General features: G+C 43.4%; 1 pseudogene; it reads left to right on the top strand.

Moving 5' to 3' along the window:
- The first annotated feature begins 10,008 nt into the window (after positions 1-10,008).
- On the top strand, positions 10,009-10,126 carry LOC126263978 (5S ribosomal RNA; annotated as a pseudogene).
- The last annotated feature ends 884 nt before the right edge of the window (positions 10,127-11,010 follow it).

Below are 11,010 nucleotides of genomic sequence, written 5' to 3'. Positions count from 1 at the left end.
AAGAGAAAGTAATGGCTGACTCCTCTGACAGTCAGGACGGCTCTGTGAGTGTTTTCTTCGCCACAGGTCGGTCAGAGCTTCTGCTCCGTTGCGCTAGTGACCAGCCAATCACGACCCAACAACAATATTTCCGCCAATCATGGCTATTAAACAAAAACGGCAGAATCTCCCATTACAGAATTTCGTCACCGTAGCCGCCTATGACAACGCTTCCCGGCAGTCTCCGCGGCGACCATAATCATGAGCTGACGTGAGAGTCAACCTTCCAATCACAGCCGTCGCGAGATGTCTGCGCGGGAAGCTCTTGGGCGTCGGACACCAACGGATTATACTAACTACATGATCTGCGTGTGATACACACACCCCGTCGAGAAGGACGCCCGCTTCCGCGAAGCCCTAGCAGACAATGTCACAGGCCATAGCGTATGTCCTCTGTCCTCTCTTTCAAAATACACCGCTTTTGACAAAGGCAATTGCCCTCGAAAACGGTGTCCGGAGCGTCCGCTAGCCGCCGATTGCTAAATCAGAATGCGAGCCGCCAGCGATGTCTTGGGCGGCTGTCCTACGGCCGGTGACGTCGTCCGCCGCCGGTCTATTCAACCGCTGGGCCGGCGCGGTCATCGCATTCGCCGTCCGCATTTCTGCGAATCCGTCAGCTCTCTTCCCTCTTCGGCCACACTCGGCAGCTGAAACCTCCGCAGCGGTCTCAAGGTGGAAGCAAAAATTATTTTAAAAATATATCTTAGTCACCCATGCAAATTATTTCCTTTGCATGTCGGTACAGAGCTTCCGATCGAAAATTTGCACAACGAAGTATGTCCATCGTATATTAAAGGCAATTTGCAAACTTGAAGAATCAAAGATAGTAATGGAAGATGAGATGGACCCTTACCACCACGTAAGGAAGGGCCCAGCGGCCTGCCATTGTGCAGACTCACACTTATAAAGAGCTAATGAATTTCAGAAGTGAAGATACTTAACTTCTATAAATATAACCAAAGCCTTTATATTGTCGAATTTATCAAAAACAGTTTGCGATATTGGTAAATCGATAAATCCTCTGTAGCCCATATAGCAATTTATTATGCGGCCACGATCTAGCGAGACTCACCGGACAGCAGTGTGTTGTTAACTGATCCAACAAGAGCGCTATGACTGCGCTATAGCCACAAAATTAGAAATTAAGGAAATCAGGTTAATGTGGGAGGCATAAAACTTTAGTAATTAAGGTTTCCGTCAGTGTTGCATATCGTATTTTTATTAGTGTGAGTTTTCGAAAATTTTCGTTCATTCTCAAACTGTTCCACATTAGAAAGTACGAAGTTATTAACAAAACACGAGTGAGGCATAACACTTTCAAGCATTTTGAGTACAACAGATCTTTTATGTAATACCTGCGTTTGTAGTGTCTCACTGTACATAGTAGATTTGTTTTCACATGAAATCAGCATGACAAATGGTATCTGACTGCATTAAGATTGCCTTGGTACATTTAAAATTGGATAGATACCTTTAGCTGTTTATAGACCTACATAAAACTTTGACAGGCACCTTCAGTTGTTTACTATGTGTTCATGTAGGCAATTTCGATACAGCATGGATGTAGATCTTTGATCTCAGAGCATGAAACTTCGACGTGCCTGCAGATTCTTGTCAGATGTATACCCCGCCATGTTGTAATTAGACAAAAAGTCTCGATCGGTTTGTAGCTGATAAAGAATTCTTTACTTATTTCTGGCTTTGATCTTTATGTCAAGGTGCGATGAATAGGCTGATGTGGGAGCAGAATCAAAAAGTATTTCCATTTTCCGTTCCCATTACAGCCATGTTGTAATTTGACAAGAAACGAAATACTAACATCTTTGGCCGGCACGCTCAGACAGCTGGTATTCGACATCTAGATAGTATAGAGATCACTGATTTATATGCTCTGTCTAACCAGGAACCATAATGTTAAAACTAGATATCTAGATACTGAATTGATAAAGGTCTCAGACATTGCTGCATTAATTTATAAATTACTTACATGTTGGCGACTAATTTCTTTCCTGAATTACCTTTAAAAAGAGCGAAAAATTATTGTATCTAAAGTCGGACCGTTTGTCCATCAATTTCTCAGGCTCCTTTATCTCCGTTTATATATTTCCCATTCTTCGAGTATGACTAACAACATTCCTTCAGGTAATGCATGTAAAACTGTCATAGGATTTTAGTGCTGTTTTCTTTATGTTTTCTGCTTCGCAAATCATGGCCAAAAGTAATCTTGTTGTTTGGCATGATATGTTCCTTGTAGATAGAGATTCCGATCAGTTTGGCCTACATAAAGGCAATCGCATGTTCCATATTGTAAGACACACACGTCAGATAGATGATACTTTTTTTTGTTCGTAATACTATACAGTACTATTTAGAGAAAGCGTGCACTAACTTCTCCACAATACGACCATAACGTTCCAATGCAAGAAATTTCTTTTTTCTTCCGTACGTGGGTTTTTGTCGCTTCTGTATTTTTTGAGAATCTGTGTAGTAGCTAAGCTTCTCTTAAGCTGAGTCTACTGCTAACTGTTTGAGACTACGTAACTGTCGTATTTCCGTTTCACATAATCGTAGCTTGTACGAGGGTATTTCCAAAAGTTAGGTCTCCTATTTTGTATAAGTACATATACCTGTTTATTTCTACAATGGTTTACATCAGTTTACAGCTTGAACATTTAGCTATTTTTCGACATAATCACCATTTCTGTCGATGCATTTTTGTAGACGCTGTGGCAGTTTTCGTATGCCCATGTCATACCAGTTCGCCGCCATGCTGTTCAGAAAGTTATGAACCTCTTCTTTCATCTCGTCGTCTGAACTGAATCGCTGGGACTACAATTAACGCTGGAAGGTACTGTGAGACTCTGAAAAAACTCAAACGGGCAATTCAGAACCGGAGAAGAGGAATGTGGAGCAAGGGCGTACACATTCTCCGTGACAACGCTCGGCCACACATCACTTTCCGGCCAAATGTTCTTTTAACCTAGGGAACAGGTGATAGTCACTGAGTGACAAGTCAGGACTATAGGGTGGGTGGGTGAATATCTTCCACTGAAACTGTGGCAGGAGAGCAACGGTTTGCTGAGCGATATGTGGGCGACCGTTGTCATGGAGAATGTGTACGCCCTTGCTCAACATTCCTCTTCTCCGGTTCTGCATTGCTCGTTTGAGTTTTTTCAGAGTCTCACAGTACCTGTCAGCGTTAATTGTGGTCCCAACGATTCAGCTCCGACGACGAGGTGAAAGAAGAGGTTCATAGCTTTCTGAACAGCATGGCAGCGCGCTGGTATGACATGGGCATACGAAAACTGCCACAGCGTCTACAAAAATGCATCGACAGAAATGGCGATTGTGTCAAAAAATAGCTAATTGTTCAAGCTGTAAACTGATGTAAACCATTGTAGAAATAAACAGGTCTATGTACTTATAAGAAATAGGAGACCTTTCGTTTGGAATTACCCTCGTATATTCGAGCTACCTTAGCAAAGAAATTAGTCTTTTTATCCTATTTCGATGTTTTAAACAGTATATGAAATTTTAGGGGTGCTCTTGTAAAACACTATATACATAAAGAAAAGAAATGTCGAATTATAGCGGTACCTTAGCACGTCCTGAGGTAGAACTGAGATTGACCACCGGCCGGAGTGGCCGAGTGGTTCTAGGCGCTACAGTCCGGAATTGTGCGACCGCTACGGTCGCAGGTTCGAATCCTGCTTCGGGCATGGATGTGTGTGATGTCCTTAGGTTAGTTAGGCTTAATTTGTTGTAAGTTCTAGGGGACTGATGACCTCAGAAGTTAAGTCCCATAGTGCTCAGAGCCATTTGAACCATTTTTTGCGATTGTCCAGACATAAGCCTAGTATTTCCGTTGTTTTTGTGGATCTGCGCGGAACCAGTGAATGGCAGTCAACATAGAGGTATGTAAAAAGACATCGTGTGCAACCCCAGCCGGCCGGAGTGGCCGTGCGGTTCTAGGCGCTGCAGTCTGTAACCGCAAGACCGCTACGGTAGCAGGTTCGAATCCTGCCTCGGGCATGGATGTGTGTGTTGTCCTTAGGTTGGTTAGGTTTAACTAGTTCTAAGTTGTAGGGGACTAATGACATCAGAAGTTGAGTCCCATAGTGCTCAGAGCCATTTGAACCATTTTTTGTGCAACCCCGACGAGTAGCTGCGATTCTGGAGGGCCTTATACAGGGCAGTAGAAGACCCAAACAGATATGTTCGTCAGTTTCCGTTCAGTTACACGGCAGCCTTCATAATAATGAACCGATAGATACTGTACACTAATTTTTCTACAAAAAGGTGTGCACGCCGTTGATACGCGCCGTATTGCTGTACGCCCCTGTCTCCCGAGGGTCTGAGGCGCTGCTGAATGCAAACAGTTGCCGCCCTGGTTTCGCAGTGACAGTAGTAGGGAGCGGCGCGCTTGCCGTCTGGACTCGGCCGCCAACGATAATCAACTCTATTTACGTCTGCTCCCCCCTCTGCGTGTGCCGCCGCTGCTTCTGGTTGGCGATATTACTGGCGCCCGGCGAACTAGTTAGTGCGGCAGCGTTGAACAGTCCACTGCAGTGTCGCTTGTAACGTACCGGACGATATGGCGCAGTGCTAAGACACTGGAAGCGCATTCAGGAAGACAGTGGTTCAAATCTCCATCTCGACATCCAGATTTAGCGTTCCCGTGACTTTCCTAAATCGCTTAAGGTGAATGGCAGGATTCTCCTTTTGTCACAGTTTGGCCAGTTTCCGTCCCTGTCTTTGCCCAGTCCGAGCTGATACTCCATCTCTAACCACATCATGGTCGACGGGACGTTAAACGCTAATTTTCTTCCTTTTCTTATTTGTGAAGCTGTACAGTACAGTACACTGTACACTGTACAGTTATGATACCTAACAACCCTTTTCTTTTCTTATCCGAATACGTCAAGTAGTTATTCATCTCATTTCAATCCATTTTCCGTTTTCGGCTTGTGGGGAGAAATAGGTTTTTAATCACTTCCCCGTTGACCGTTTTGCAGATTATTTTCTGTATCATTTATTTGTCCCAGTCATGTCTCTTAGAATGTATGTCCTTCACTTGAATTTTCGCGAGATACCAGATGCTTCATATCAATTGCTTGAGTTTTATTTCACTTTCGTCACAAGTTGACCAGCTTGTTCGTCTATATTTATCATTATTAGAAACTTTACTCGAACACTTGCACGGATGTAGTTTAAATACCCTATTTTGTAATGAACTACCTAGCTTCCTACATTGGATTAAAACATATCATGATTTGAAATTGCTTTATTGTGGCCTACTTGTTCTCAGAGATGTGCAAATATTTCCCTGATTTTCTCGTGAGTCAATTCAGCTTTTCTCTTCACCTACACTCTGAACTGGAAAGAACGATTTTCTGTTCATGAACAGTCAGTAGATAATCAGATACGTCTCCATTCATCTGATATCTTTTGCTCTCGGTGTTTATCGTATCGCAACCTTTTTGACGATATGAAAACGAAAACCAGATTTTCGGTTTCTCTAGTTCTATACTAATTTTAAAAGCCATCCGTCTCTGCCGGTTCCTGTTGCATACTCAGTTCTCTACGACAACTGACCGTTCGCAACGTCTCTATATATAATTTTAAAAAAGGAAAGACAATTACAACCAGCCGAAAGAAATTCTGTACTCTGACCATTATCTGTTTGTGGGAACAATTAGAAAAAGATTTTGACGTTAAGTATCATACAAAATAACTTTTACGTCATGTAGGTTACATAACAACTATCATTATGAAACCAGAGACACAATATAATTAAGAGACGTCGTTTACCGATTACCCAGATCCTCCCATTCTGCTCTACCTCCAGAGGAAGTGCCGCGTTGCAGAGTTGTTTCGTTTATAATAGAAAAATATCCGAATACTTCTTCTGAAGCGTGCGTTTTCCCTGAAGAAAATGATTAATGTTCCTCGGCTACAGAAACTCGTAGAAACTAGCCGCACTAAAGGTATATAAAGGGTGCATCAAATATTTTATAGTTCCATATTTTTACTGGCTATTGAACGAAAAGCAATCGTTGTATAAAAATCCCTATATATTGTTACTACTTGGATGCAAAGTCACTGCTAGATGCGACGTAATTTTAAGTTAACACTACGACATCACACATAATCTGAGTCACTCTGTGGTATACACAGTTTTGCTGTTAGCGGAAAATTAACGTATGAGTTGTCTGTGAAACAGAAAGCTCGCTCAGTATTCCACGAATCGGTCACTTAGAGCTTTCCGATCTCGTCCAGGATCTCTACAATAAGTCACACATATTTTAATTGTTATAAAGGCATCAAGAACTGTCTGAAACTCAAAATAGAAAACTCTGATAGATTTAGCGCTTCGTGGAACGTATACAGAAAAGACAGATTAGACGCCTTAGGAGAGGGCGTATCCATTGCAGTTGACCTAAATATTGTCTCTATTTAAGTCGAATTTGAGAGTGACAGTGAAGATATCTGATTACGTATATCATCATCATCAGTGTCCAGCCAAAAGGCAGGTTTTCACATGATAGTTCTCCAGGCTGTCCGGTCTCCTGCCATCCTCTTTAGGTCTACCTAATTTCCTCTTCCCTTTATGTCGTCTATCATCTTGAACCTCCTTCTTCCACTCATTCTTCTCCCGCAAACCAATCCTTCCAAAGCATCTGCTAGCATGCACTCCCTTCTCAGTGAATGTCCCAACCAGTTCTTTTTCCTTTCTCCTATTTAAGTCGAATTTGAGAGTGACAGTGAAGATATCTGATTACGTATATCATCATCATCATCAGTGTCCAGCCAAAAGGCAGGTTTTCACATGATAGTTCTTCAGGCTGTCCGGTCTTCTGCCATCCTCTTCAGATCTACATAATTTCCTCTTCCCTTTATGTCGTCTATCATCTTGAATCTCCTTCTTCCTCTCATTCTTCTCCCGCAAATCAATCCTTCCAAAGCATCTGCTAGCAAGCACTCCCTTCTCAGTGAATGTCCCAACAAGTTCTTTTTCCTTTCTCCTACAACCTTCAGCAGACATCTTCTCTCAGCAACCTTTTCCAATACTCTTTCATTACTCACTCTTTCTATCCAGCTTACTCTCTCCATTCTCCTCCACATCCACATCTCAAATGCTTTTAACCTTTTTTCATCCTCTCGTCTCAGCGTCTATGTTACTGCCCCATATAGTGCCACACTCCAGAAAAAACATTTGCCAAGCCTTTTCCTTAGACCTTTATCCAGTTTGAAACATAAGAGTCTCCTCTTTCTGTTGAATGCCTTCTTCGCTATGGCAATTCGAGTTTTGACCTCCTGGTGACATCTCAAGTCTTCAGTTATTGTGCTTCCAAGATATTTAAAGGCACTTAATTGGCTAATGGTAGATTGTCCTATTTTAATATTGGACAGTCTGTGTCTTGTACTGATGACCATACTCTTTGTTTTTGCTGTGTTTATTTGCATCCCATATTACACGTAAGCTGCATTCATATCTTTCAGCATGTTATTCACTGTCCGCTCACTTCCTGCCACTAATACTATATCACCAGCAAATCTTATACATTCTCTTCTCTTTCCACCAATACATATTCCTCTTTTGCCATCCAAGCCTTTCGATATAATATAATCTCTTCAAGGTATGCGTTAAACAACAGCGAGAAAGGCAACAACCTTGTCTAACACCTCGTCCAATTCTGCTTCCTTCTGACATTTCATTTACAATCCTTATCTTTACTTTCTGGTGTAAATATAGATTCTTTATCAATAGTCTCTCTTTCCGCTCTACTCCTTTCCTCTTCAAAATATCCATCATCTTGTTCCACTGAACTCTGTCAAAAGCCTTTTCTGAATCTATAAAAACAGCAAAGATTTCTCTACCTTTTTCCATATATCTTTCCCCTATGGTACGTATATCAGATGTTGGTTTTTGTCTAGTTATTTGTTGCATGTTTTTACCGTCCACCCGATTCCAGTGTAACAGTTTTAGAGTGATAAAAAGGAAGTCTACGGCAAGTAGGGCGGAAATGGTTCAAATGGCTCTGAGCACTATGGGACTCAACTGCTGTGGTCATAAGTCCCCTAGAACTTAGAACTACTTAAACCTAACTAACCTAAGGACAGCACACAACACCCAGCCATCACGAGGCAGAGAAAATCCCTGACCCCGCCGGGAATCGAACCCGGGAACCCGGGCGTGGGAAGCGAGAACGCTACTAGGGCGGAAATATTCACATCATGCAACATTAGTTGGAGGTGACTCTAACCAAGTGTAGACTGGGACATTTATGGATTCTTTTGTAGGGGTACAGACAGACAGTCTTGCGGTAGTACTTCTGAACATGTTTTCTGCAAACTGTCTTGAGCAGTTAGTTAGACAGCCCACACGCAATGGAAATCCATTACACCTTGTAGCTATAAACAGGTCTGACCTTATCGACGACGTCAGTATAGACAGAGGGATCAGTGACCATGACGTCATCATAGCGACTACGCTTACTAGAGTAAATAAATCAACTAATAATGTTAGGAGAATATTTCTACCAGTTAGACAGCGAACTGACATTATTTGGTTCCAGTATGGTGGACTACAGAAATTACGCGCAAAGTTTAAACGTGTTGTAAATCGTGCTCTGGCGAAGTATGTGCCGAATAAGTGGACACAAGGTGGCTTAACAACGGAATTCTGAAAATCCAAAGGAAAGCGTATAACAACTACCATCGTCATACCTTAGCAAAATGTCTTGCCGAGAACCCGAGAAACTTCCATTCCTGCCTAATACCACTACTCAGGCACTCGTTGAACAGTCTGGTCTGGCAGTTGAAGATAGCAAACGAAAGCGAAGTTTTTAAATTTCTCATTTACGAAACTGTTCACGCAGGAGAATTGTAGAAACATATGGTCGTTCGACCATCGTACAGACTCCAATATGGATGCCGTAGTAATAAGCATCTCTGGCGAAGAGAAACAACCGAAAGAACTGGAAAGCAAACGAGTCCCCAGGCCCAGATGAATTCCCTACTCTGTTTCACAAGGAGTGCTCTACGGCATTGATCCACTACATAGATTGCCGTTACTGCGAATATCTTTCCCAGCGCAAAGTCACAAGCGATTGGAAGAAAGCGCAGGTGACTCCTATATGTAAGCAGGTAAAGGAACGGACCGGCGAAATTACAGACCAGCATCCTTAACATCGATCTCCTGGAAAATTCTTGAACTTATTCTCAATGCAAATATACTCATAATAAATTTCCTTGAAACGGAAAAGCTTATGGCCACGAATCAGCATGGTTTTAGGAAGCATAGCTCGTGCGAAACTCAGCTTGCCCTTTTCTCACATGATATCCTGCGAACCATGGATGAAGGGCAGCCGGCCGGAGTGGTCAAGTGGTTTTAGGCGCTACAGTCTAGAACGGCGCGACCGCTACGGTCGCAGGTTCGAATCCTACCTCGGGTATGGATGTGTGTGGTGTCCTTAGGTTAGTTAGGTTTAAGTAGTTCTAAGTTCTAGGGGACTGATGACCACAGAAGTTAAGTCCCATAGTGCTCAGAGCTATTTTTGATGAAGGGCAAAACGCAGATTCCATATTCCTAGATTTGAAACGTCGCTCCAGTGCAGACTGTTAACGGAGGCACGAGTGCACGTAATATGTTCCGAGATATGTGAGCGAATACTTACTAAGTAATAGAACCCAGTACGTTGTTCTCGACGGCGATAGTTCATCAGAGACAAGGATGTTGTCAGTAGTGCACCAGGGCAGGATGACAGGACCTTTATTTTTTTCTACAAGGTGTACTTTGCATCCGCCGTTTTTTCCCCAGCATGAAACAAATTGGTTACACGTGTATCAGTCAAAGTATTTTCCATCGCTGGCTACTACTTTCTCCAATCTTTCGGTCAGTGTACGAATCCCGTGTCGAAGCGATCCACGAATCAATCCAATTTGTGAGTTCTTCATGAGATCGGAGGCAACGGCCTTGCCGCAGTGGATACACCGGTTCCTATCAGATCACCGAAGCTAAGCGCTGTTGGGGGTGGCCGGCACTTGGATGGGTGACCATCCGGGCCGCCATGTGCTGTTGCCATTTTTCGGGGTGCCCTCAGCCTCGTGATGCCGATTGACGAGCTACTCCACCGAATAGTAGCGGCTCCGGTCACAGAAAACCATCATAACGACCGGGAGAGCGGTGTGCTGACCACACGCCCCTCCTATCCGCATCCTCAGCCGAGGAAGACAGGAAGGTCGGATGGTCCCGATGGGCCACTTGTGGCCTGAAGACGGAGCGCAATAATATTAGTAATGAGATCGGAGGTGTTGGTCAGTCAGGCCATGTGCCATTGATCTAAACAGGTGATAGAGGGAGCAATATCTGGAGAATACGGCGGGTGGGGTAGGACTTCCCATTTTAACGTTTCCAAGTACGTTTTGACTTGTTTTGCAGCGTGGGGTCGAGCGTTGTCGTGCTGCAAAGTCACTTTATCGTGCCTCTCGCTGTACTGCGGCCGTGTGTCTTTTAATGCTCTGCTCAAACGCATTAACTGCGTTCGATAACGAGCACATGTGATTGTTTCACTTGATTTTAACACCTCATAGTACACGACGCCGAGCTGGTCCCACCAAATGCGGGGCATGATCTTGGAGCCTTGAATATTCGGTTTGGCCGTCGACGTGGAAGCATGGCCGGGATATGCCCATGATTTTTTGCGTTTAGAATTGTCGTAATGCAACCATTTTTCGTCCCCGGTCACAATGCGATGCAGAAATCCCTTCTGTTTTTACCTCTGAAGCAACTGTTCACAAACACACAAACGCCGTTCAACGTCTCTTGGTTTCAGATCACACGGGACCCAAGTTCCTTCTTTCTGAATCATGCCCATAGCCTAGAGACGTTTTGAAATGGCTTTCTGTGTCACTCCCGCTAATTGTGCCAATTCTTCTTGAGTTTGACGCGATTCTTCACTCAGCAAT

This window comes from Schistocerca nitens, chromosome 6 (genome assembly GCF_023898315.1).
Source record: "Schistocerca nitens isolate TAMUIC-IGC-003100 chromosome 6, iqSchNite1.1, whole genome shotgun sequence".
In the NCBI taxonomy this organism is placed as follows: Eukaryota; Metazoa; Arthropoda; class Insecta; order Orthoptera; family Acrididae; genus Schistocerca; species Schistocerca nitens.
This window is presented reverse-complemented; position numbering and strand designations above follow the sequence as displayed.